Here is a 27,798-nt window from a genome sequence, read left to right as displayed (position 1 = left end):
TAAGAGCAGGAGAAAGGACATATTTGGTAATGTTACGCTCCTCAGCTTCCTGCTCAGGGCTGTCTCAGCTGCAAAATGTCAAGGGAAAAAATATCCCTCCAACTTGGAATGAATTCCAGACAGACCCTGATGCCTGCAAATTTGTCAGAGAGAGCCAAGTCCAGAAAAGCAGAACATGAAGAAGGTTCATTATTCGACTTCAAGAGACGCTCACATAATCAGACACTCTGGTATTTATGATTTTCCCCATTTCAGATGGTCTGTAGTTCACAACATTCCCCTCCCTTTACCGCTGATTCTGAGCTTCCTTTTAAATTAAACCTCAACAGTTATAAAAAGACTCTCACATTACTTGTAAGCCGCAAGCACTACTGGGAGACACTGTTCGTACTCGGCTGTTTGGAGCTGGAGAAGGACAGCTCTTTTTGATTATTAGTCTGGGAAGGGCAGTCCAGGAAAGCAGACTCACTTCACCTTGACCACGCCACTGTCCTCATCCAGTTACCACATCTGTGCCAAGACCTCCTGCCATTTACAGCATTTGAGACAATGATCTGTACTAAAAAGCAGTTATTTTATGCCGTTGGCTTGCTTTTTCATTTGGCTTTTATTTTTATGGGTGGGGGCACCCGGAATAACCAGAAAGTCAACCAGAAATATCCTGATACTCCCGGCTTGTGAATATACCAGCAGCACTGTTTGCAAGGTCGAGTTTGGGGGGATTTTAGTCTTTTCCTGGCATTCAGCACATTTTCTTTCTCTTTTAAAACTGTTGCCACACACTGGCAAAAAGGTAAGGAAACAGAATTTGTCACCCAAACCTCATTAAATGGCTACATACACATTTTCCCTTCGGCTTCTTGTTCTTCGTTTCTAAATGCCAGGGCATTTGTTTGTACTCGGTCACCCGAAGTCCTTATTTTGGTTCCTCCAATAGGCACGAAGACATCCACATGGCAGTTTTAGCAAGCAGTGGAAGTGCCCACATGAGGAATATGGTGTTCGGTCCTCACATGTGGTCTTGATGAATAAGGGTCTTCTTTGGCCTCTTCCGAAACCGTCCAGCATCTCAACACTGGATTTACTCCTCAACAGTCTAAGGTTTGTGCTCCTTCCATGGTGATCGACTGTTAGGTCATAAACATTAGATTGTGGCATCACTGGCTGAGTCAGTTGGGAGGAAGCTGGGCTGGAAATACAGCTGAAAGTCTCTGTTGACAGATGCCTTCTTAATCATGGCCTGCGTGGGGAAAGGAAAACTGCTGGGCCCACCCCCGGCCTTGATTCACAAACCTGGACTGCTCTGGAGGAGGCTAGGAAAGCCCGTCCTCGGGGAATACCACTTTGCTCTCCCCCACACTTCTCACAGGATAGCAGCACAACTCAAGAGGAGGGGGGGAAAGGGATAAGCTCTTTCTGGTTACTTTTTGGGTATCAGCAAAGAAAAACAGTGTTCACCATCTTTTCGACATCTCGTGCTATTCCCTCTTAAATAGCTTCTATTGTTAGCATTGCCTCTTGCCTTCTTTTTTGATAGGGTTCCTGTTCCACTTTATTGGCCTTGTCTATAGAATGGGCATCGTAAGAGCTCACCTGTTAGAAGGCAGGAGGTGGGGATACACAATATTGTTATGTTTCCTTTCACCACATTTTCCTGTCTCTTTGGGGGGGCACCTAGATGGCTCAGTCGGTTGAACTTCTGACTCTTGATTTTGGCTCAGGTCATGATCCCAGGGTCTTGAGATGGAGCCTCGTGTCCGGCTATGCACTGAGCATGGAGCCTGCTTAGGATTCTCTCTCTGGAGAGATTCTCTGGAGAGATTCTGGAGGATTCTTCCCTCTGGCCCTCTCCCCCTGCTCCTGCTCACGGGAGCTCTCTCTAGGGGCGAAGAAAAAAACCCTGTCTCTCTTAGGCACTGGAGACTACTAGAAATTTTACCATTTAAAAACACAATTTCCCGAGTTCATATTTCATTGTCGAAGAATTGATTTAATATTTCCAAGTTTGGGTTTTTAGAGAGTGTGATATCAAGAGCCACTGTGCATTAATTAGGCTGCTAGGAGACTGGTCAGTGAGAGAAACAATGTCCTTCCCTGTGTCCCCTATCAAGAACTGCACGGTATTCTTGCCAGTCTGTTTGGCTTTATCATCCGGTCATTTTAAACCTGCGAGAGAACATTCCATTTGAAGATCAGGTTCTATCATTTCACTGGAATGCAGTGTAAGACCACAGAAGCTGTAGTACAAACAAATTTACCATGGCTCAGATTAATAATAGATAGCGTGTAAATGGTCAGCCCTACTGTATTCCCTCCCTGCTAAGGATAGAAGACATGACATTAAGTTGAAAATCCAGCCAGGCACCTCAGACCAGAAGGAAGGAAGCCATTTCTGGCCTTAAGGTTACAGATGAACTTGGGATGTTTGCCTCCTGGGGAGAATCTCGAAGATTCGCCTGTGAGAGCATATTTGAATGGTTAAGATGAAGTTCTGACTGAAGATGGGGCACAAATTTATATGATTGCCAAACATTTGTTCAAGACACAAGTGTGTTGAAGTTGTTGAAAAGTGGCTCCATGCATTTCTCACTGCTGTTAAGATTGTTATTCAGGACCAGACTACTTTTGTAAAACACAGACAAATTCTGCTGTTTGGAAGATCAGTGAGGAGTTAGTTATTACATCTCCCTCATTTTGCTGAGGAGAAAACCCAGGCACAGAAGGGTCCTTGTCAGATAACCAGCAAGAAGAGCTGAGTCAGCCACAGGGACCCTCTTGGCTCCTTGTACCATGTGCTTTTACTCCACCATAGTTTTTACCAATAGTATAAATCAACTTAAGATGTAGCTCCAGTTGGTAGGAATTTTGTTTACTTCATGAGCAGCACTGAGACAGAAATATGAGAATCTTTGGGAATTGGCAGGGCTAAATATTACAATTTAGAAGAATAGCTTAAGCAAATACAAAAGAGGAAATGCTATTGAGATGAGTTCATTTCTACTCACTAAAAAAATTAAAAAATTAAACTCCAGATCCAACATTTTCCTTCACTTCGCCCAACATCAGAGGCTTTACGCAGCAACTCCCCAAATAAATCCCTTTCATACGTTTCATCTTTCCAATGAAGGAATTTATTTTAATAACTAATCTTGAGTTTATTAACTTCTCTTAGAAAAAGTTCTATTTCATCTCTACAACTGCAAAATTTAACCTAATTTTACCCCTCTCTTCTTTTACAATTCCTTAAAAGGATAATGCTGACTGATTTTAGAAGACCTCCAACAGCTTTAATTTCTAAGATATAAATTATTTTCCCTCCTTTCTTCCTCTTCTCCTCTCCTCTCCTTTCCTTTCCTTTCCTTTCCTCTTCCTTCCTCCTGCCTGCCTTTTGGAGGGTAATCTACCCATTTTACAGAGGAATCCAGTTGAATCGTTCCTACATGGAAGCTACATTTGAAGTGCCTCCTCAGTCCGACTATTGATCAGAAGTCATTCCTCTCAGATTCATTTACTTATGAAGAACTTAAGGAGCCAGTAATTATATTAAATGATAAAATTCTCCCCTAAAGCTGATATTAATATTATGATATCTGTCTTCTCTCCTGTTTTGGTCTTTCTAGATCCTTTGCTGGGTGTCTAGCAAAATCATAATTTTAGTAAACCCCCCATGAAGTCTGAGTAGGCACTTCCTAGTTGGTTTGATTTAGGGGGTTCCAAAAGCCAATTTTTATCCTAGATTTTTTTTCTGTTGATCAATGGGAAACTAAAATTTCAACTAATGAACCACATTGTTCAGATTAAGCCATAACTTCTAAAACACTCTTTGACCCCTGGCAGGGTCAAAGTATTAACCCATTAGAACCAATGAGTACATCAGCCTTATATCTTGAATCTCAGCATGGAACAGAAGGTTATATGTTTATAGTAAGCCCACATGGTCTAGATTGATTATGTTGAGAAAGGAAGTCCATGTTGGACAATAGCAGTGGAAGATTAAGGTACAAATAAGAGAAGGTGCCAAATAGACCATGAATAAATGCAGTTTTCTCTTTACCTGTCTTGGGAGGCTGTTACTTGTATTTCAGGCATCTTTAAAACTTCTATTGACTTCTTTCTCAAAAGTCTTCACTGAGGTTAATCGATTTGTATCTTCAGATTAAGTCTGAAGTGTGTATCATTAAATGAGATTTTGCTAGGTCCAGAGGTCCTTTTAGAATAGTATATGTGCATTAGATTAGGTAACAATTTTGAAAAACAAAACAAGAAAGCTAGTAATTGAGTTTTATGATGGTTTACATATGTCAGGGGAGGCAAGCAAGGCATGGAATATAAAAGAAAATGGAGTTTAGGTCATTTTTTAAGTTAAGAAAAAACAACTTGGAATGAGGAGACTGGAAATACTAGTACAAGCTAACCATACATTTTAATTCTAGAGATAACCTGTTAGAAAAATAGGCATCAGCTCAGCCTAGTGAAAAGACCATTGTGGCCTTGCTCTCATTGCTGTTCTTTTCAGATAAAGCAACAAAATGCATTTTGGTACATGAGCACTTGTGTGTGTGTGTGTGTGTGTGTTGAAGCTGATTCTGTAGACACAGATAAACTATGAGCTATGCATTATATACCTAGTGTTCACTTGATGATCAATGATTCCTGGTAGCTATAAACAGCTGTTTATGTCCAGCAGATCAGAGAAAATCTAGTGCTATGTAATGACTATTTTCTAGAAGATAATATTTCGGATTGGATTTTAGAGATTGGTTAAAACTCTGACAATTTTACTGTGTCGAGAACAGAGTGGTGTAATTCAAAATAAAGCAATCATTCCTCTCCTTTACCAGTAGAGAAATCTGGATACCATCAGTTTAGATTATCAGGAAAATAGTGGCAAGAGTTCTAACAGTTAAATTTTACTTCTAAATTCTGGAGTTTGTACAATAAGAGTTGTAAGGATTATTTTGAAATAAAATATTTGAACACATGCCAAACATATCCACCAAAGAAACACACATACATTGGTCATGAATTAGTATTTCATTCATTCATTTATTCATTCAAAAAATGCTACTTGGAACTACTGTGTGCCTACTCAATTGTATTAGTTAGGGTTCTTCAGAGAAACAGAACTACCTAGATGTGTATATATCTTACTGGTTACATTTATATAGAGACATTTATTTTCAGGAATTGGCTTAGATGATGTGGAAGCTTGGCAAGTCCAAGGTCTGCAGGATAGGCCTTCAGATTGGAGACCCAGGGAAGGGTTACTGTTTGAGTCTGTTAGTCTTGCTGGCAGAATTGCTCCTTGGCTTGGACAGGTCAGTCTTTTTTCTATTAAGCCTTTTAATTGATTGGATGAGACCCACATACGTTCCCAAAGACTTCTGTTTTAAATGTTAGCTTTACTTTTTAAAAAAAGTTTCATAGAAACATCCCCAAGATCATTTCACCAAATATTTGGGTACTATGGCCTAGCCAAGTTGATGCATAAAATTAACCCTGACATGAGGGCTAGGCACAGGTCTAAACTTCATGGAAATAGGCATCATCTCATGGAACTTACATTCTAGTGGCCTTTAGAAGTTTGAGACATGTTGCCATAGACTTTACAAAAAATACCCAAAGTTAAATTCAATTGGTTTCTTACCCTCATCTTTTGGTGATGATGATGGTGTTGGTGGTGGTTAATTTAGCATCTTCCTGGGATTATGTGGATCAAGAAATTTATGCACTCATAATGGTAAAGAGGCTTTTTAAAAAATATTTTTATTTATTTGACAGAGAGAGAGAGAGAGCAAACAAGCAGGGGGAACAGCAGGCAGAGTGCCTGATGTAGGACTCAATCCCAGGACCCTGAGGGAGCCCGATGAGGGACTTCATCCCAGGACCCAGGGATCATGACCTGAGCTGAAGTCAGATGCTTAACCACTGAGCCACCCAGGCGCCCCATAAGGAGTTTGTTGCCATTGTTGGCAAACGCTTGGATCATAAGGATCTTTCTGAAGAATAAAGCATTTATTTCTTTATCCTACTAAGATTAGAGCAGTAGATACAATGATCATATAGCATTTTCCTAACACTTTCTGAAAATGACACAGGAGAGCTCATTGAGCAGAATGAGACTGTGAGGGCCATATTAAAATAGCAGACCAACTGTAATATCAGAGACATACAAGGAGTTTATGGATTTCTGCTTGTTTACCTGCAAGGAAAGTGCCTGAAAGTCTGAAGTATACATTATACATAATTTGGCTGGTTTCCATAGTGTGGTGGTCATCACACCTGCCTGACACATAATTTGGCTGCATTTACAGGAAAATATTGGATTACCCCGCACCTTCACACTTTTATCAAACAAAGAACCTATTGTCACCTTGCCATACCCATTGGTGAAACACAGAAGTTCTCCATCTGTTTTTTACTTTATTAATATTTTACTTTACTTTTTTGTCTTACAGTTTGTTTTTTCACTTCACTACACCTGTTTTCAAGTGCTAAGTGAAATCACTCCTTATCCTTGGGAGAAAATGACACAAGAAATGACAGTCATGGAATCTTCTTCTGGATGTGGGAACAGAAATAGTTCTCAAAATAAATCGTGGCCATACACAGGTAGCTTCTTCTTGAGGTGACTTGGCGACGTCACAAGGTAGGCCACCCCACCCATCTGGGATAAGCATGACTCGGGCTGCCATGCTCATTGGGGACCTATAATTATAGCACAAAGACTAAGGTGCATCTATGAGAGAAAACTTTATCCAGATCTCCCTCAAAGATACATTCTGCTTTTCCAAATTACCTCACTTGGGGGCGTATACCGGAAAAAGTCATTAAATATCTGGAAAGATACACAGAAGACCTAGTAACATTGTTTCCTTTGGGGTGGGAGCTGGGATTTCTGGATAGGGGAAGTGCAGGGCTTACTTCCCAATGCATTCCTTTGTACTACTGAAAATTTACTATTTGCATATATTATCTCCTTAAAATTAGCTACCTACCTAGCTGGTTAATTAGCTAAGTAAATTAATAAAATATAAAAAATCCAAAAAACTAGAAATACCTAGATCTTTTGTTAGTATTTAGCTACCTCCTCAATTTAACACTTACATCAGCTATTTCCCTTCTTTCTTTCCTTCTTTCTTTCTCTCTTCCTTCCTTCTTTCCTTCCTTCCTTCCTTCCTTCCTTCCTTCCTTCCTTCCTTCCTTCCTTTCTTCCTTCCTTCCTTCCTTTCTTTCCCTTCTTCCCTCCCTCCCTCCCTTTCTTCCTTCCTTCAACATATCAGTCACATTCTTGCCTCAGGTTCTTTCCAAAAAGAGTTTCCAGTACCTGGAATATTCTCACCTCCATTATCTGCATGACTTGTTCCTTGCCACTTTTTTTTTTTTTTAAGATTTTATTTGTTTGAGGGAGAGAGAGAGAGTGCATGAGTGGAAGGGAGAAGCAGAGGGAGAAGCAGACTCCCCACTTTGCAGGCAACCTAATGTTGGGCTTGACTCCAAGACCCTGGGATCAGGACCTGACCACTAGGCAGATGCTTAACCAACTGAGCCACCCAGGCATCCTTGTTCCTTGCTACTTTAAGTCTTGAGTCAGATATCACTTTTTCAGTAGAGCCTACCTTCACTACCCAGTTTAAAACTGCAAGCTTCAAATAGGTGATGGGAATTAAGGATTGCATTTATCATGATGGACAGTGGGTGTTATTGTATGGAAGTACTGAATCACTATATTGTACTCCTGAAACTAATATTACACCCTATGTTAACTAACTGAAATTTAAATAAAAACTTGAAAAAAATTAAATTAAACAATAAAATTGTAAGCTTACACTTTAGAATTCTTCATCCACTTTATTTTTTATACTAAGTTCTTTTAAAATCCTGCATAATGTATTTATTCAACATCTTTATTGTCTGTATCTCAGTACTGAAAATAAGTTCTCTGAGGGCTAGGATTTGTCTGCTTAGTTCGCTCCTGTTTCTGCAGTATCTAAATACTGTCTGGCAGTCATTGGTTGTCATGAAAAAATTACCAAACAAATGAGAGAGAAAATGAATGAGTTTTGTTTTCCAAATTTGTTTTGCTTGACTGAGTACCACTAAGTGATTTGAGACTGACACATGTAGTTTTTAATTCTAATAATGATGACTGTTTTCCAAAAACATTCCTGAATGTATATTTTGAACATAGATTCAACAATAACCTTCTCTCAGGATGTCTGGGTGGCTCAGTTGGTTAAGCATCTGCTTTCAGCTTAGGTCATGATCCCAGGGTTCTGGGATCAAGTCCCACATTGGGCTCCTTGTTCAGTGGGGAGCCTGCTTCCCCCTCTGCCTCTGCCTGCTGCTCCCCCTACTTGCTCTCTCTCTAACAAATAAATAAATAGAATCTTGAAAAAAAAAAAAAAAAGAAGAACCTTCTCTCATTTTTGCAAGGTAAAGAATACTTTTTCTTCTGTAACTTCACAAATCTGCCTAGCCAATATCCTCCTATTTGTTAGCAGTACTTCACAGTCTAAATTACTGTTATTAACATATCATCTTTTTGTTTATAGATATTTAACTTCTGGGAATATTTTGGACATAATCATTCTATTTTGGACAAATTTACCATCAGTGTTTACACTTCTCTATATTTATAAGCTTTCAGTACTCATCGCCTCAAACAGTCAGGGTTAATCAAGAGTAGTCCACTTGCTACTTCAGCCAGAGGATTTCACATAGGGAATTAAGCACTGAAAAAACTCACTGGAGGAGTGAGGGTCAGAGCAAGCCTCTGTGACCTTGGGGTAACCCAGGAAGTTCCTAGAAACTTAACCAACCACCTTATTGCAGCTGGCAGCCCTGAGGCGGGCCATTGGCAGAAGAGCTCCAGAAACCGCTCTGAACCGCCATGTGCAGTATGGTCAGCATCGCCATCACCATTCTCATTCTCATTATTCTTGTCCACAAACACTGGCAGGTTTATGTGATGGATTGTCCGTTGGACACTTAATTCCTTATTTCATCCTGTGTCTATGCCTTTGTCAGGGTCTCTTCAAGGGCAAAGTGCAGTTCTTCACTGCTGGAATTTGAACTCGGTCATATGACTTGTTTCGGTCAATAGCATAGGAGCAGAAGTGACAGTTTGCCAGTTCTGAGTCTAGGCTCTGTGCTTCCCCTAGCACCCTTGCTCTTCTCCCGTGGCTGTGTTAGGAGCTTCCTCCCAGCTTGCTCTTGCCCCTGCAGCCTCAGTCCCGGAAAACGTACCCACTGGCCAGAGCTGCCTCCGTCAATCTGCAGAAACACAGCGAATAACAAAGCCATACGGCCAAGCCCAAGCTTGATGCTCTGAACCCCATTCTGCTCACATAGGAGTAAATAATAATAAATGATGGCTGTTTGAAACCTCTGTATTTGGGTAGTTTGTGGTGTAACAGGTGAACTAATACACTTCATTTCAGATAGACCTCCACAGAAGACCAACCACGGACAGAGTTGAGTGATGACCCTTGCTCTCTGGCTGAATTATAGTAGAGGTTTTGCCCGCATGCTGCTGCCTCTGTGCACATGGCCCAGAGCAGTGCTGCAGAAAGGGAGTGAGCGTGGGGAGAGGTGAGGCTTGCTGCCAGTTTCTGCCTTCTGTGTTTATGCCACCTTCCCCAGTCTGCCAGCTGGTGCAGCTGCACCCTCTGGACAAATGATACAATATCCTGGGCATTAGCCGAATGGTACCACACATGTGAAGAGCCACAGCTGCTCTTTGTTGTGTTCCTTGCTGTTCTTGGCTCCATTGCCATGCCTGGAGGTGGCACAGATTTCTACACGTGAAGTGTGTCTTTCCAAGATTCATAGAGAGCATGTCTTTTCAAGATTCTCAAATTTGATCAAGGCTTCCACTAATGATGAGGACTGTGCATTTGGAAAATAGGCCAGGTTCATTTTTGCATGGTCTGATTTTTTTTTCCCTGAAAGTAATTGTGCAAGTAACTAATTCATATAAAATAATGTTACAATATCATATAGTTCACCCTTCCTGGAAAAAAACTAAAGCTTCACCCATATCTTAATGTATTTTTTACATTTTTTTAAAGGTGGGAATATTTCTTCTTCTTCTTTTTTTCTTTTTTTGCTTTTTATATTGATATTCATACCAGCACATATGTGGATAAATCCTGTGTGTTAAACATTCAATAAATCAAATGTATAATTAGTGTCCATTTCTAAGTAAAAAGGTGATTTATTCTGCATGGGTGTCCTGAGATCATTGAAAATCATTATTAATTAGTACATGCTTCTGGTGACTGTGATTATCTCAAAAATTTCTGAGCTTGATTTGAAATCTAAAAAAGAGAGAGTAAGGATAAATGTGAGCCCAACATTCTTAGTTCATCCAAAACTTAAAGTTTTTTTTTTTAATTGATTCTAAGGAGATGGGAGAAGGAATAAAAAGAGAAAAAAGGAAATCACATATCTGGTCCAGCCAGGGTTCATGATGTCATGGGACGGGCTACAGTCTCCCTTCAGAATATTATCAGTGAGAATGTAGGCAAATAAATACATGGAGTAGTTGTTTACAAAGCTGCTTACAAAATAAACACTTGGGGAGTTTTTTTTAAAACTGTCAGTACCTTGCCTCACTCAAAGCCTTTTTTTTTTTTTTTTCTCTCATTTGAGAGAGAAAGGGAGAGCTCCTGAGCAGGGGGAGGGGTGGAAGGACAAGCAGGCCCCCTGCTGAGCGGAAAGCCTAACCGTGGAGCTGGATCCCAGGACCCTAAGAGCATGATCTGAGGCAAATGCAGACATTTAACAGACAGCCCCACAGGCGCCCCTCGCCCAGAGCCTTCTCATTTAGTTGGGCCTGGGTGGGATCAAGGAGTTAGTACTTTATGGAAGCGCCCCACATGATTCTAGTGTGCAGGGTTATCCTGGCTAGTACATGGCATTTGGAATTGATCTTAAGTCCGAGAGGATGATAAAATAGATACACCACCTATTTTCAGACTTCTTTAGAGGATCTGAGGTTACAAGTAGGGTTTGAAAAGGAAGAAGCATGGATTGACATAAAAAGGTGTTTTTCTTTTAAAATAAAATTCCACCAAGGATGCCTGGGTATGTGTCAGTTAAGTGTCTGGCTTCCACTCAGATCATGACTCCAGTGCCCTGGGATCAAATCCCACATCAGGCTCCTTGCTCTGTGGGAGCCTGCTTCTCCCTCTCCCTCTGCCTGCCACTTCCCCTGCTTTTGCTCTCTCAATCACTCTATCTCTATCTCTCCCTCTCTCGAATGAATCAATAAAATCTTTTTTAAAAAGTCAATTCCAACATTTGGATTTTCTCAAGTCTTACCATTTCAATCGGCCAAACTTAGATTCATTAATTTGTGAGATGATGATGTTCACCCGCTAATTTCTTTTATCAGTATTTTTACCAAATGTTAGTCTAGATTGCATTTTCTTATGTGTCTTCTTTGTAAAACTATGACTTCACTTTGTGATGTGCTGGAACAGTGTATGGTGGCTTGCAAGAGCTGACGGTGCATGTTTTGTTCCAAGTCTTATATTCAGGAACATTGGGTTGGTAGATTGAAATTAGCCATGGTAAAAAAGTGTTTGCATCATGGACATTAGCGAATGCTAAAAAATCAGATGCTCTCGGATCCCAGAGAGGACTATTAAAAATTTAGTAGCACACAGCTGATTTCAGGAGAAGAGAATTATAGCACATAAGTTGATTTTTTAATTCTTTTTCTCCAATATCTTCAAGTTGAAAGTCTCAATTTTTAAGTATCTATTGATCTGGGTAAAGTAAACTTAAATTTTCCAAGGATGTCTCTTGTGTATTTTTATTTCCTACTGAATTCCCCTCATCTTACCCCTTCCACCCACAACAGAAATTCCCACATAGTCTATGCTGAGAATAGATTTACTGGTATTAGCTTAAGAATCGTTCTTTGGGTTCTATGAGAACCCATACCACAGTGTTCAATTTTTCTTTTCAGTTACACAGCAATCCTTTTTTGTTTGATGAAAAAAGATAACCAAGAAAATAAATTAACAGTCTTATGATTGACCCTTTTTTTGGGTTTTGTTTTGTTTTTTTGTTATTCAAAGAAACCCAAAATGAAGCAAAATAATCAAATTTTGCCAAGGAAAACATTTCCAACCATTTCAATTACTGTTTTAATTGGCTAGGTCTGGCTGCCAGATTATTCTCTAATCTCTACAAGAATGTTATTTGGGAAAAGCTGAAATATGCCCTGCATGGAAGCCACATTCATCTCTTCAGCACATTCTAGTTGGAATAACTCTCTCAGCATACTGGAATCATATTAGAGTAAAATTGGGAGTTCCTGGAAGAACATAATCCATAGATCATATAAAGGCCTAATTCACTATCAGCACATTATTGAAAAGTCTGAAAAATGTTGCATGCCCAAGTCCAAGATAAAGAAAAATGAGGATATTGAGATGTTTGTACAGCAAATACCTCTGGACTATGAGCAGATGTATGTGTGTGTCTGTGTGTGTCTGTGTGTGTATTAAGGAACAGAACAACAGAAGGAGGAAAATGGCTGCACTTACTCGAATGGTTTCATGAAAGCATCTGGGGATGTGGGATGTGTTTTATGAAGACTTTATGAAGAAATTGTCCCAGATGCTTATCAGACTTTGTTTGGAGACAGGAAGAAGCTTTTCTTATTTGTTTTAACTGAGTCTTGAAAAGACTGATTTTAAGACTAGATTATGACATTTTCAGACTGCCATTTCAGTGTGTTCTCATTCAAGTGGGATGAAGAGTTACTGTGCACATTATTCTTTAAAAGTTATTTGTTGTCAGATTCCACAAATAGACTCCAGAAAATACACACACACACACACACACACACACACACTCGCACACACAAATACGTGTGGCTATGATAATCAGTTGGGCTTTTACCATAGACTTATGGGCTTTACCCATAAATTTGGGTAGTCAGGCCCTGTACTGAAATTATAAAATTTAAGCTAACATTAAGTTCACCAGCATCTGTTTCCTATGTTGGGGCAAGGCCACTGGGAAGAAGCATGCATAATTGTGCAGTTGAAGCCAGAAGTTTTGTTGTGGCCTCTCAGAGTACATACGTCTCCAAGAATCTACTCTGTGGTGTCATTAAAGGGTGTGGAAAAGCTGCTTTGTACTTCACAGGATTAGGTGACTGGAACAGGGGTCTCGTGCATTGATATTCTCCAATCAGCTTTTTTACAGGGGTCTGCTACAGACAAAGAAGTAGTTTGAAAATCCAGTCCCCATCATTTAATCCCAGAGTAGCACTAATTCATCAAAAATCATAAATGTAATGAATCTTTAGATCTGAAGTGATCAAGGGAGAACAGGTTCGGGGAGAGAGACAGAGAGGGAGAAAGTACAAATTATGTTCAGGCCAAAATAATATCCAGAGTCCCAAAGCCCTTATCAACCATTTCTTACCTTTCTGATTAGTGACACATTTATACATACAACTAACAGATCTTCTCAGCTTCTCACTGGCACTTGTGATGTCCCAGACTTAAGAGAAACTGGCTGAGAAGCCAGATGTGGAACTCTTCAACTCAAGCTGGATCACTGCTCCAATTTCCCTCAGTCTTTATTGTTTCTAACAAACTTGTATCTGCATTATACCATTATCAGACCAAGCGGGATTCTAACATATCTCCTGTGTCTTCTCACTTCTCCATCCCACACACAGATTTTTCAGTAGAGATTAAACAAATGGAATGGAGTGTGGCAATAAGACCAGCTTTTTCACCTCAGTGCCTCTGACAACTAAGTGAGAGAGACTGCTGCTGGTGGGTCCTTAACAACTGTGGGGATTCTGAATTGAACTAGACATTGAACAATTCCTACATATAAAGCACATTTTGTGTTAGCAATGAAATTGAAAGTCTTTCACTATATTTAGGTTCTGAAAGTTTGTGGGTGATATGAAAATCCACACATGCTCACATATGGAGCACATACATGGCTGTTGCTTGCTGTGTCACCTAGAGGAGAAGTGTGTGAGCCACTGTTCTCAAATAAGAGATAGCACAGAAGAATTCATTTCAGCCTTAAATGGCTGATTCAGCCACTAGCCATAAGACACGCAGATAGCATCAGGTCTTACTTTGACCTGATGTATAACAGGATGCACCAAGGTCCTTCAGGGACGTGAAACTTTAACGAATTTTTAGGTAGAACTCAAATGTCAAAAACTATTTTTTCCCATAGTGTAAATTTCTTGACAGGTTAAAAAATTTCTTCTTTTTGAGGAAACCTGTGTTTATTATATACTCCTATACCATTCTGTTGTTGAGAAAGGAGGAATAAAAGCAGTATTCAAAAAGGATGGAAGACTTTGGAGGTGAGCACCATGTGTTTATTGTTGTTTGGAGTGGACCTTTTCTTGCCCTCCATGTATGTGCTAAATGAAGTAGGATGTGGTTAGTCATGTGGTTTGTAGCTAAATTAGATTGTCCATGGGAATCAGTTTCTTAGGCCTATAACAGAGACCTTAAGTAATATTTTATAAATACTGAAAGAGAAGTCTTTCTCTAGATAAACATCATAGAGCAAGAATTTGGGGATGCTAATTAACATTTTACATTTATAGAGGTTTTATAGATTTCATACTTTGAAAAAAACCTGACATGGCAGCCAATATAGGAAAACTAACAAAAGATTCACATGCAGTGAGAGTAGTGTTCCTACAGCAGGAAATAATTATGGTCAGCAATGTGGGAGTAGAGTCATCCCAAAGTTAGCTGACTGTAGTGGATTAAGTTCACATCTGGCTGATACAGACTATCCAAGTCTGATTCTGGGAATGCAGGGAAGCCTTTGACAGTCCTGTGATTTTATCCTATCTTTGTGAGCACCATCTGACAGTGCTTCCTCAATGCATTCATTATGACATCATTTTATGGACAATTCATGGACCAAGAAGATCTGAGAATCCCTGGGGTGAATAGAAATGCCACAGACATGCGGAGTCTTGGATGTTCAGTGAGTAAACAATGGTTTTTAAGCAGTTTCTAAGGCCTGAGAAATAGTTGATCATCACCCAGGACTACACCCTTCAGCATGAGTTTTCTTGAAGAGGAGTTGGATACATCTGCAAGCCCCATACTGGCCCCACATGTTTCTAACACATTAGAGTGAATAAAGCTAATATGGAGGAGCTTCTGTTGAATGGAACTCTAAAGGAAAATGTTTTCTTGAGGAGTCTGAATGCTAAGACATCTTGTTTCATTGTTTCTTTGGTGCCAGTTAATTCCCTGTCATAGTATTGGTATGCATAAGGCATGGGTGCAATGTTACTCTGGAAAGAAAGAAATTCAGAAAATTCTTAAATCTGCATGCATAAGCCTTCATGATGATAATATTTTAAGGATTATATGGGAAGATAACTTCCAGCTCATTAGATGTAGGTATAGATATAGAGAGATATACATACACATATATATTCATACTCAGTTATAGATATACATAAAATAATCCTTCATGGACATTCAATCTACTTTTCCCTTATTAGCTCTTATTACTCTTAAGATTCTACAGGATGCGTCGAAACCAGACCTATATCCTTCCATCATACTCTTACTCTGCTTTTGCACTGCTATCTCTACCCAGTATCACTACGCTCTGTAATTCTCCTTTAAGATGACTGAAAGATATGATGAAGTTTCTCTAAAAGATTTAACTTGACAATGACCTCGTCCTCTGCTAGCTTTCAGGACTATGTATTTATGTCTTTCATTTTCCATTCCATTCCTTCTTGTGTCATCATCTTTTCGGTACATGCTCAAAAATATTGGGTGTGCACTTCAACAAATGTTACATTTTAGAAATGACCTGTTAGCTTTTATTTTAGGCAATTTTGCTTGTGAAAGACAGAGCTGATCTGCATTTTTCACTGAGTTAACTTGACTTCTCTTTTTGTGACTGAATCCAGCCAATCAAAATATTACATACATATCTGTAGTCATGTAAAAACAGGGCCATATATAGAAATGGTTGCATTTGCAAATTGATCCCACATAATCTCTCCCTTTGACAATAATATCCCTTGACCTCCAAGTTAAAAAAAAATCTATATCTCCCATAGCGAAGGCTTATGAGGAAAATGGTTTTGGCCTTTTGAAATTATTCTAATTAAATTCATTTTGCTTTTCGGGCTATGATGTCAAGTTAGATGTTTGTTGAAAAAAAAATGGTATTCTCTTGACTTACAGACATACCCTTAATTCTAAATGGACCACGTAAAGATCAAACATGTTTAACTTAACAAACGTAAGTGGAATGTGGGCTTCTTTTGGCATTTACTGATTTGTCTGTCTGCTTATTCATAGGATGTATATTACTCCCTTATGATCCTTGTGCCACATGAACAATGTGAATATTACTGACTTCTAATTAAAAGTACCATCACATTCTCTCAAGTATTATTTCACTGTGTGTGTTTATGAAAACATGAGTAAAACCTCAGTAATAGTAAGAAAACATTGCCTATTTTAAAGAGGGGAATTAAGAAATGAAAGTTTTAGTAAGGCACTTATTCTCATATTGAACCTACAACTTCCATTATAAATTGTTGTCTGATTCAGTGTCTGGTTTCAGAAAAAAAAGACATATTGTACAAACTAAAGTTGCCTAAAATGACAGATATAGAGACTCTAGTGTTACATGTAACAAGAATTCAGTGCAAAATTTAATTTTAAATGAAAATGAGACTAAAATCAGTTAATACTTACATTGTCAGTCAAAACATTTCTGTGCTATTATAAAACTCCAGACTTGTTTTAATATGCATTTATCCCAAAGGGTGAACATATTTCAGTGACTGGCAATGTAGTATCTTATAAAGAACATGGGCTTTCGCATCAGACAGACGCAGATTCATATATTTTGGCCCTTAATAGCTGTGTACTACTGGTACACACTTAAACCAAATCCTAGATTCTTCCTCAGTGAAAGGGAAATAATTACACTTTTTTAGAAAGCTGTAGTGACGTGCTTATTGAAGCACTATTTATAAAAGCAAAACTGGAAAACAACCTCAGTGTTCAATTCCAGTTGTATTGATCAGATGTTGACACAATAATGCATGCAAAAAAGCATCTCCACAGTTTGTTATATGCAATAGCAAGCCTTTATTCTAATGCTTACATGTCTGCAGATCAACTGTGATTGGCTGATTTAGACCAGGCTTGACTGGGCTGCTCTGTGGTGACAGTACTTGGTCCAGTTTGGGTTCAGATTTGTTCCAGATGTGCTTATTTTTTGGAAGTCCCAAACAGAAAGGACCAGGAGCTATCTACAGTGAGTCATCAAAACATTAGACCCAAACCAATTTGGACAAGGACAGTTATCATTTCTGCACAAAATTCATTAACTTCCATTGGCCAAAATAAGTTTCATGGCTAAGCTTGAAATCGACAAGTGTTAGAAAAGCATCTTCTGTAGGAGGGGAGGGAAGCAAACATTTGCTGTTTAATAATCCAGACTACCACAGTAGCTAAATAGTGTTTTAATGATTAAGCAAGATTCACATGATAAAGGCTATCTATCATTAAAAAAATAATAACATAATAGAATAAAAACAATTGGCATAGTAATATGCTTATGATCTATTTTAAAGGGAAAAGAACACATAAAAAGACATCTTTGTGAAAAATTATAGGAAGATTTTGGAGCAAAATATTAACTGACAGTGGTTATCTTTGAGGAATGAGATATTGGATGATTTTTATTTCTCCCCCTTTCAGTGTTTTCCAAGTCAACTAGATTGATCACATATTTTTTTGTCATTTTAAAGTTAATTAATAAAACTTGCTTTTCAAATTTTGGAAAAACACAGCTTCTTATTTGGGGCAAGAGCATCACCACATTGCTATGGCTCAAGCAAGAAAAGAAATGTGAAAGAATGTTGTAAATTACAAAGCAGAACAAAATGTAAGAGATTATTTTTATAATTTGGATTATGTCTCAAATTCCAGTATTTTATATTCAAGTAGGTTTTCCTTGAAATAAAAAAAAAGTTTTCATTTCATTTTATCTTTAGTCCCAAAAGATAGTTTTACTGAGTATAAAATTCTAAGCTGATGCTTCTTCATTTCTCTCTGAGTTTACTTCCAGAGCTCTAAAGATATTATTTTGGCTTCCAGTATTATTACTGAGAGGTCTGCTTTGGTTTAATTTTTATTTGTTTGGGGTTACTTTATCTTGTTTCTATTTTAAGATCTTTTCATCTTTTATGTGATGTTTGACAATATACCTGGATAGGCTTTTTACACTTGGACTCCCCTAAAAGTTGATCTCCTTTGTAATATTAGAAAAGTCTAACTCATTAACACTTCGACGGTTTCCTTACATTCTTTATCTCTCTCTACTCTCTTTCTCCATCCAAAACTTCAGTTACCTTCTTGATCTTCTGTTTTGATTAACCCTATATTTTATATATTTTAATTTCTTTGTCTCTGTACTATATTATGTTTAAAGCCTTTCCCAATTCATCATTTGGTTCTTTTTTTACAGGTATCTGGTATTTCTTGTCCTCTTGGTAATCTTGATATCTTGCTTCTCAAAACATGTGACTGATGTTCACTTCAGGGTCTGTACGTACCTTTTCAAAACCTACAATATTTTGAGTCTGATTATTTTGATGATGCCCACTCACAGTTGCTTGATTGGCTTCAATCTCCTTCTTAGAATGTTCTTTCTCAGTTCATTCACTGAGATGTCACCATTTGGAGGCTTTTGTGTTGGATTTTTTTGTTGTTGTTGCTGTTGTTCTTGTATCTTTCCTTGCATAGACTCCAGGCTTTGTCTCTATGTAGCCCATGAAGCTGTGGACCACCAGCTCTGGCACATGCTGTCAGGACAAACAATGATTTTGGAACTTGCTTGCTTCTTCGTATTCATAACTTCTTGCTATCTGCCCATTAAGATTTCCTTGTCTTTTTCATCAGTTCAGACCAGTAATACAGAAATATATCATTTTACAAAAACTTATTCATATTTGTAGGTATTGTTTTCTGGGAGAATCTTTCTGAACAACTATCCTACCATATGCTCAAAAATAAAACTGCCTAATCACATTTTAAATTACCTGCTTACCTGGAGACAGATGAAAGCCTTTTATGGATATGTGTTATGTGATGCATGCAGAAATCCCTGAAACTTGGGCACCTAGGTGGCTCAGCAGATTAAGCCTCTGCCTTCGGCTCAGGTCATGATCTCAGGGTCCTGGGATCGAGCCCCACATCAGGCTCTCTGCTGAGCAGGGAGCCTGCTTCCCTCTCTCTCTCTGCTGCTTCTCTGCCTACTTGTGATCTCTCTCTCTGTCAAATAAATAAAATCTTAAAAAAAAAAAAAGAAAGAAATCCCTGAAACTTAATCCCATACCTGATATATATGAGACAATGAAGGAATAAAGAATAAATGAATGGAATCAATCATATAATATTACAGCATAAGATCCTTGAAAAATAACTACAAAGTCAAAAAATGTAAGACATTACTATTTCCCCAAAAGATTTGGATGTCATAAAAACTTTCTCATTTTACTATAAAGATGCCTAAAAGAGATTTCATAGCCTAGTGAAAAATCTTAATTATCTGAGAAAGTTAAAACATCAAAATATTGCTAAAAATCTATCATTTATGCAGGACTAGATACTTTTAAAAATATGCTACAATTGATATCAGACCAATATGCTTTAATTGCCTAGTTTTAACTTGTTTGTACCCAAGAAAAAGGCAGCCTGATGAGTATCTTTAACTATATTTTGAAGAAATTTTTGTCCTCTACATAAAGGAACCTAAATGATAGGGTAAAAAAAAAGACAATTTGTGGTAAAAATGCCTGTATTTTAGGGAAAGATTTGGGGCCTGTGTCCTAGAGGCAGATTTGAAGCACAGTAACTTATTTTTTTATTTTAATCAGCTGTGTATGGCCTGATCATTAGAAACTGAATTTCATGGATTGCATTTTTTTATTTTTAGGTTTTGTTTTGTTTTATGTTTGCAATATTTGTAAAGCCAAGCATTTAAGCATGGAAACAGACATGAAATTTTTATATACTTTTTATATACCTTATATATATTTTTATACTTTTTTTATACTGGAATGTTAATAAGGTTTAAAAAAAAAAAACTACATTGATGAAAATTCCTGGGGAAAGGGCTGACCTGTGTTAGTGTGTGTGTGTGTGTGTGTGTATGTGTGTGTGTTGTGTCTACCTGTGTGTTTACACTTGTTTGTGGTTCACATATTTTGTGGTTGGATTATCCAAAGTTTGTTCCCCCCCTTCTGATGAAGACTTGCATTCCAACTTCATTGCAGTGTGCAGTTCTTCTGTGTGGTTTGCTTTTTCTTGCATCTGAAAATAATTTGGGAGAAACAGAAACATAAAATTTGATTTGGCCTGAAAATTTTTTCTTCATTTCTTTTTAAAATGTGACCAGTCCAGCCATTTCTATATAAGGATAAAGAGTCAAAGACTTGCTAATCCAGGAAAAATGTGAACCTGAAGATTTCTTCACATCGGATATTTGGACAAACCAATCCCAAAATATTCAAGACTTATTCCTTGGCTCTGAGAATTACAACATCATAGGGATAGCTCTTTTCCCATTATTGGCAGATCTTTTGCTTGTTCACACTTTGCCATTGAGATTTACTTCTTAAGATTCTTCTTGAAAAAGATTGAGTATAGAATGAACACTGTGCTCCTAAAGTCACAAAAATGCAAGGCAAAATGATTTTATATTCAGGCATCAGTGCAAAGTATTTAAATCTGAAGGACTTCACTCCAAAATGAGACCAAAAATAGAAATCATTTTTTAAACTATGGAACATCCAATTCAATGAAACACCACCCAGGCATATTTACAAGAGTTTTGAAGCTATGGTTTGTGTTTATTATAAAATTAAGTGGAAAAGTAAGCTCTAAAATTATATGATGCTACATTAAAATTATATGATGCTACATTAATACAACTATGACTTCTTTTAAGGTTAGAATAGAAAAAAATAAATCAGATAAAAATGCATCCTCGAACTCTTAATAGTCTTTATCTTTTTGTTTAGAGAGTATGGAGTTTTTAAAAACTGTCACTTTTCTAAACTTAATGTGTATAGGTATTTTTTTGATTTTTATTTCTCTATTATTGATTGATTGATTGATTTGGAAGGGGTAGTGTGTTAAGGCAGAATATGTTTCCAAGAGCCAGAGTTTTGATTCTGTTCTTTACCATCTAGTCATAAAGGCTTTATACTGGAATATTTATGGTCCAAAAATACTGTTATCCTGTGACTGTATTTCATTCATGCATTATTCTGGTGATACATTAAAAAATGTATTTTCTATTCTACTTACATTATATAAGGAATCAGATAGCTGTTTATAAATATATTCATACTGACAGATGTCACAAATCACATTTTTCACTATGAAGTGACATTACAGATGCAAACGTTTGCCTTGATGACCCCAAAATGGCTGGATCTAGCAAGGTTTAAGGTGATTGCTGCTTAATACGAGAATAAACACCAATATGTAGTACTGACAGAACAACGAAAGCAAATGTGGGTTAAGAACAATCGCTTTTATGGGTTTCTGTGTGTTAGGTTGTCTCATGCAAAGGCCCGTTTCTTTAACTCTTAGATATTGATTTAAATCCTCAGGCTCTAGTAGGTATTAATCATAATAAATACCTCATGTGAAATTATTTACCATGTATATTTTCTCTCAATCTAACGTTTTACATCATCATACTCAGTCAGCTTAGCTCTAAAATAAAAGGAAACCATGACAATTTCCAGAATGTTTAACTCTAATGTATACCCTAGCTCTGATTTTCACCTAACATAACCTAGTTTTCAGTATGAACTGTAGAACGTGCCTTCAACCCATTAGAAGTTACATAGTTTTCTATTCTTTACTGTATTTGAACAGAAATACTTTTCCCTGTAATCGAAGGCTGATGCCTTCCAGTACCTTCAAGTACTACCTTCTGCGGATATGATCTCCTAGTAGTTTTTTTGAAAAATGTTTTAAAATAGCTTACCGGAGACCACAAACATTCCCCTGCATCATAGTGAAAATTATATGCAAGTCTCATGAGCAGCCTACCTATTTAAATTAACCACTAGAGAGTTATGATAGTAGCATTTGCCATTTAAGGCAGACAAATCACCTTATCCATTTTAAGAGCACATTTGTCCTGACCAGTCTGGTTGAATTTTTTCAATGAGAAAGTCATTTTTCAATCAGTAAACATTTTTATGGATATGAAATCCATATGGAAACATGGGCATTTTAAAGTGAATACTAGAAGGCATTCTACAAAACTATGGTTATCACTCAAGCTAGATGTTCAAATGGGTTTTATTCAAAATAATTATAGATAAACTCTGTATTTTAGCTGAATGACGCTAAGGAACAAAATTTTAGGTAGAGACAAATACTTTATTGCTTTATTGGGTCTTATTAAAGTTCTTAACATTTTGTATTATACATACTGATTGACCTGGCTGGGTAAAGGGCTTACCACATCCCTTAGGGAGCAGAGATTTCCATAGTAAAACTGGGGCACTATTAGCAGACAGATGGCATGAAGCTTGGGAAGGCAAGAAAAAAAAATCCAGTGCTTTTTATGTATTTTCCTTGTTTAAGTTAGAACCAACGGGGTATATGCATGAAAAATAATAGTTTCCCCCCACAAGTCCTAGTTATTTGAAATATTTGAACCTTCTTTTTCTTTTTCCCTTCTTCCCAATTTGACCCCTCCCTCCCTCTTCCTTCCATCTGTCCTTCCTTTTGCCCTTGTGTCATCCCACACCTGCCCTCTCCTTCCTTACTCTTCCCTTTCTTCCTTCCTGCCTTTCTTCTGTCATGACCACATTGTCATTCCAAAGCATAACACTAAAGATACAGGCCTAGTTCAGGTTGATAATTGACCCTCAGATTCAGATCAAACAACAGTTCATTTATCATGGCTTTTTCAGTTTTGTAGCTTGCTGCAAAGTCATTTAGGTATTTGTGAAGAATTAAGCTATTCTTTTCTTAAAATAGTAATTGCTTTCTCAAAATTTAAGAGGATAGAATTTCTTTAATTTCAAGTATTCCTTCCGATATATTTCTTAAAAGTCTATGTTGTGCTGTAATAAAATTATTATAGAGTTAGAAAAAAGTATTCTTAAAAGAAAAAAAAATGTGTAAATGGGTCTAGGACTATTGGTTTGTTGCTTATTGTACTCAGAATTGGTGTTTGATATTGAATAAAGGAATATTTTCTTATATTAATATTGGTCTAAATTTATATAATGACATTAGTGATACATATGTCAAAGTAGTACCCCCCAAAGCACTAGAAATTTTGCTTCCCCCCAGTGAACTGGAGAACTTGTGACATGGCAGAAAATCTTTCCCAAAGGCTGCTGTTGTGGTTGGTTTTAGAAGTTGCATTTCCCCCACCTACTATTTGTTCTATTGGAAATTTCATGAGTGAAATCCTTTCTGTTTTTAATTTATTTCCTCCTGCAAATCATTTACTGAAAGTCCAGCTAATATTGTACATCGGTTACATACTGGCTGAATTTGTCATATTATCATTAGATCAGAAGATGCTATATATTCATGGTTTGGGGCTTGTCTATGATTATGAATCGCTGATCCAGTAGAATTCTCCCAAAGACAACAGGCTAAACTTGATTGCAATTAAGATGATTCACATTTTTTATATCCAAGCATATATAGAGAGGGATCATTTTATACTGAAGTAATACAGTCAATGGAGCTGATTTCAAGCTATGTCTTTGAAATGCAAATGCTTATAGAGAGAGGTAGGAGTTCGTTTAAAATTGTCAGTGAGAGGAGAAGATGGAGTAGACATACTTCTCCTTATTTGTCCCACCATGGACAACTAAAAATCCTGGGATTGAGCCCCATGTTGGACTCCCTGCTCAGCAGGGAGCCTGCTTCTCCTTCTCCCTCCCATTGCCCTCAGCTCCTGCTCATGCTCATGCACTCTCTTTCTCTCTTAAATGAATAAATAAAATCTTTAAAAAAAATAGAGGTATACAGGGGCAGTCAAGCTGTGCCAGCTTCCAACTGTTCTATTTCCAGGTTACCTTCCTTAAAAAACAAACAAACAAAACTGAATATAGGAAGATATACAAAACAAACATAGGAAGACTGAAAGATGAGAGAAGAAGGAAGACTGACTAGGAACTCAGGACCCAAGAAATGACAGTGATGAATTCCCTGTATTTTATTTTTGCCTCATATATCCCAGATTTCGAACTAAAGAAACTGGTAACTCAGAAACACAAGTGGATATGGACCCAAAAATCCCCAACAAAAGCCTGTTCTCCTTAGCTAAAGAACCAGGATTAGGATGGTCTAGCAAGAAAGAAAAGCAGTTATTTTGGACAATAACTGCTCTACTTTAGCTAAATACCACAGGGAAGAAAAATTTGGCCCCACCCTCATCCATGCCAGCGAACGCTAACAGGAGATTCTAGACTTCCACCATAATCAGGCTATGAGGAATGCCCCTCAACATTGGGGCAAGGTCAGAGAAACTCTAGTGTAGCATCAGGATTTTCACCATCATCCAGCAGTAACGAAGCCATCTTCCCATTCTCTGGAGTTACGTGCAGAGCAATAGGATGTACTCCTTTCTCTACCAGTAGGATGGTATCAGAGGATGCTTATTGGGGGGGGTGTCTGAATTCTCACCAACATCAAGCACTAATAAGGAGCCCCTTCTCTTTTCAGGAATCAACAGAGGTGGAAACAAAAACTAAAAACCACGCTTCGCCTGCCACAGTGGTGTGAGAAGAAGCTATAAAATTACCAGATACATATTGCTAATATTCTGTTAAGGATTTTTACTTTATATTAATGACGGTTATTAGTCTGTACTTTTAATTTTTATACTACTTATGTCTTATTTTTGTATCAGGGTAATATTAGGTTCATAAAACTAACTGGGAAATGTTTGCTCCTATTCTTTTTTTTTTAATATTGTATATATAATGGATATTAATTTTTCTTTAAATATTTGTATAATTAGTTTCAAAATTATGAATTCAATCCCTTTAGTGGTTCTAGTGTTATTGCAATTATTTTCATGATCTATTTCTTATTGGGTGAGTTGTAATAGCTTGTGCTTTTTGAAGATTTGGTCTACTTATTCTAAGTTATCAAACTTCTGTGTGTAGATTATTGATTTGAAATATCTTCTCTCTCCTAATATAAACATTTAGTGATATAAATTTCCCCCTTAGAACTGCATTAGCTGTGATCCACAAATTTTGATATACAGTATTTTAATTTTCACTCAATTATATATATATATATATTTTTTTTTTTTTTTAATTTTCCTTGAGACTTTCTCTTTGGCCCATGGTAACAAATGTGTTGTTTAGTTTCCAAATGATTAGAGGTTTTCCTGTTATCTTTTTCCTGTTGGTATGCAGTTTGATTCCAGTGTGGTCCAAGACCACACTTTGTATTAATGTCACTTATTTTAAGTGTGTTGTAGTTTGTGTTGCTGCCGAGGGTATCATCTATGTCATCAAAGTTCCATGGATCTTTGAGAAGAATGTGTATTTTGCTGGTATTTGGGCAGTTTTCTATGAATATCAGTTCAAGCCTGTGGGTTGATGGTAGTGTTGAGTTCTTCTATATCTTTGCTGATTTTCTCTCAATTATTGAGAGAAGGATGTTGAAATCCTCAGCTGTAACAGTGGACTTATTTCTCTTTTCAGTTCGATCAGTTTTTGTTCCCCCTATTTGGCTGCTCTGTTCTTTGGTGCATATACATTTAAGATTGCTAGGTCTTTTTGGTGAACTGACATTTTAACATTTTGTAATGTTTGTATGTCATGTATGTCATGACAAAGCAAGGTTTATTTCTGGGATGCAAGGCTAGTTTACTATTTGAAAATCAGTAATATAATACACCATATTAGCAGTCTAAAGAATAAAAATCACATAATGGTATCAGTTGGTACATAAAATGCATGTGACAAAAATTCAGTATTTATTCATGATTAAAAACTCCCAGAAAATTAGGAATATAGGGGAAATTCCACAACTTGATAAAGTGCATTTTCAAAAGCAAAAATAAAAACCCTACAGAAAAGATAGACATAATGATGAAAGACTGAATGCTTTCCACCTTAGATCAGGAACAATCCAAAGATTTGTGCTCTCACTGTTCCTGTTCAAAAAGTAACTGAAAATTCCAGTCAATTCATATAATAAGAAAAAGGGACAGAAACCATAGAAATCATTACACCTCCCCAAAATGAAATACTTAGGTATAATGTTAACAAAATATGTGCAAGATGAGGAAAACTACAAAACTCTGATGAAAATGAAATAATAAAAAGAATTAAGTGGAGAGATAGTCCATGTTTGTGAACTCCATATTGTTAAGATGTCAGTTCCCAACTGACCTATAGATTCAATGCAATCATAACCAAAATCTCAGAGAATTATTTGGTAGCCATCAGTAAAGTGGTTCTGAAGTTTCCATGAAGAGGCAAAAGATCCAAAAAAGCCAACAGAGTATCAAAGAACAGGTTAGAGGACTAACACTACCTGACTTCAAGACTTACTATAAAACTACAGTAATCAAGATAGAGTGATATTGATGAAAGAACAGACAAAGAGATCAATGGAACAGAATAGAGTGCCCAGAAATAGACCCACAGAAACAGAGTCAGCTGATGTTTGACAAAAAAACAAAGGCTAGGCAATGGCTCAAAGATGGTCTTTTCAACAAATGTGGAACAACTGGACATCCACGTGCAAAAAAAAAAATTAATCTAGACACAGGCCTCACACACTTCACAAAAAATAACTTGAAATGGATTATTGACATAAATTTAAAGAACAAAACTATAAAATTCCTAGATAAAAGCATAGAAGAAAATCTAGATGATCTTGGGTGTAATTTAGGTATGACATCAAAGGCAAGATCCATGAAAACAATAATTGATAAACTGGACTTCATTAAAATGAAAATGTACACTGCACAACATAATACCAAGAGAATGAGAAGATAAGGCACAGACTGGGAGAAATTATTTGCAAAAGACACATCTGATAACTGTTTCTCAAAATATACAAAGAACTTATAAAACTACAAAATAAGAAAACAAACAACCTAATTTTAAAAATGGGTCAAAGATCTTAGCTGACATGCCACCAAGGAAGATATGCAGATAGCAAATAAGTGTATGAAAATATGTTCCATATTATATGTTATCAGGGAAGTGCTAATTAAAACGAGGAGATAACCACTACACATCAAGTAGAACGGCCAAAATCAGGAATTCTAGCATTAAATGCTGTGAGGATGTGGAGCCATAAGAATTCTCATTCATTGCTGATGAGGATGAACCGGCACAACCCCTTTGGGAGACAATTTGGCAGTTTCTTACAAAATTAAACACACTCATACCATACAATCCAGCAAACACCCTCTTTGGTGTTTACCCAGAAAGTTGAAAACTTATGTCCACACAAAAACTGTACACAGATCTTTACAGCAGCTTTATTTATAATTGCATAAACTTGGAAGCAACCAAGATGTCCTTAAGGAGATGAATGGTTAAATAAACTGTGGTATATCCATATAATAGAATATTATTCAGCTCTAAAAAGAAATGAGCTTTAAAACCATGAGAAGAGGGATGCCTGGGTGGCTCAGTAGATTAAGCGTCTGCCTTCAGCTCAGGTATCCTAGGGTCCTGGGATCTAGCTCTGCATCGGG

The 27,798-nt window shown here is 37.2% G+C and overlaps 1 long non-coding RNA gene across 1 annotated transcript; it reads left to right on the top strand.

The window, feature by feature from the left end:
* Positions 1–912: 912 nt before the first annotated feature.
* On the top strand, positions 913–24,961 carry LOC106007297. Its single transcript, XR_006602349.1, has 3 exons — positions 913–1,101; positions 6,459–6,649; positions 24,789–24,961. It is a non-coding gene; the product is annotated as an uncharacterized LOC106007297 (long non-coding RNA).
* Positions 24,962–27,798: the final 2,837 nt, after the last annotated feature.

Source organism: Mustela putorius, unplaced genomic scaffold (assembly GCF_011764305.1).
Source record: "Mustela putorius furo isolate JIRA1106 unplaced genomic scaffold, ASM1176430v1.1 tig00003863_pilon_pilon_pilon, whole genome shotgun sequence".
NCBI lineage: Eukaryota > Metazoa > Chordata > Mammalia > Carnivora > Mustelidae > Mustela > Mustela putorius.
Note: the sequence above shows the minus strand (reverse complement) of the source record. Positions and strands in the feature narration are given on the sequence as shown.